Genomic DNA, 1,695 nt, shown 5'->3' on the forward strand with positions numbered 1-1,695 from the left:
TCTTATTGCAGCGGTTGCTCCACCAAAATTATTTTCAATTGTCTCTCTATTTATTTCTCTTATAAATCTTCCCGTTATAAATTCATTAGCAGGATATGGAAGTTTTGTTATATACATACTAAGATAATGATTTTTATCTTCTTCTTTTAACTTGTAATAATGTATTCTATATTCACATATATAAGACTCTACATTACATAGATCATATATCTGAATATTAGCTAGATGATTTTTTGCTTCTTGATATTCTTTATTATAGACTTCTTGTCTATGATCTAAAATATTTTTTCCAAAAAATTCTTCATATAGAATCATCATTATATATAATATCTTATCGTAAGCTGTTGTTTTTGTTGCTAAATCTTCTATTATTTGGTTTTCTATTGATGTCATATAATCTCTTATAATTCCTTTAGTATGAAACCCTATGTAATTCCAAATATCTCTTCCAGACAATTCACTAAGTTTTGGATTAGTAAAAGCTTCTAATAAAAAGGAATTCAACCAATTTTCGAAAATTTCTTTTTCATTCTTTTTACAGTCTAAGTCGAGCATTCTTTCTCCTTCCATTTCCTGGATTTTAGGAACATATTTTGATGGTATTTTTGTGTATTTTGAATCTTTATTCATAAACCCTTTTTTAAAGGCATAATTATCAAAACTTGTTTCCCATTTAAATTGAGATTGATTATCCTTAGATGTTCCAGCTTCATTTTTTACTTGTATTGGAATTGCTGGTTCTTCGTCACTTGAATAATTTAGAATGTGTTCTTCATTTTCTATGTTTTCAGAATTTACTAATTCTTCTTCTATTTGAAAACCACGTTCCATAATATTATTTTCTTGAGCCATTTTTAATTGTTTAAAAAATATTGTAACTTCTTCTAATTTTTCTTCAATATTCATAATTTCAATGGTGGTTTTACTTTTAAGTCTGTTATGTTGATTATATTTTGAAATTTTATGGATACTAATATTTCTTCAAGCATATCTATTATAGAATTTAATTGTGGGTTAAAAGTATGATGAAGATGTGGGGAATCATTTCCATGGTAGCATTTTTTAGAAATTCCATGTGAAAAGTAAGTTTTTTCAGGTTTTTGAAGTCCTTCAATAAAACTTATAGTAAAATAAAGATTTTGAGAAAAATCATTTTGTATTGATTTTAAGAATTCAGTGTCATTACAATTAACATTGGTTAAAATCATTAATTTTTGATCTATTAGTTTTGATAATTTAATTATTTCTTCTCTTAAATCTTCTAATTTACTTTTTTCCATTAGGTGACGCTTTTCTATGTGAAGAGTTACGGTTTTAAGTTAAAAGTGTGATTTTAGAATGAGTAGTCTAAATTTTGCCACGTAAGTACATCTTTAAAACAACATCTTTACCATATATTTCTCCCGTTAACAAAACCCAAGAGTAAATAGCAAGCGTATGCTTCCATACCAGAACAATTAAACTAGCTTATGTGTACTTTGTTGATTGGTTTATCCCTAACAACGCTTTTAATTTTTGCATTTAACCTAACGCCTAGGGATGACAATGGAGCTTTGTGGGAGTGATTAATAAATAATAATAATAACCCCCCCTTTTTCTCTCTCTTGCTTTTTGGTCAATATCTTTTATATTTCTATAAGTCCAAAAACCAGTCGACACGAGGATACAAACTAATGATGAATACAAGGAAAGGCT

Source organism: Arachis duranensis, chromosome 8 (genome assembly GCF_000817695.3).
Source record: "Arachis duranensis cultivar V14167 chromosome 8, aradu.V14167.gnm2.J7QH, whole genome shotgun sequence".
NCBI classification, from domain to species: Eukaryota; Viridiplantae; Streptophyta; class Magnoliopsida; order Fabales; family Fabaceae; genus Arachis; species Arachis duranensis.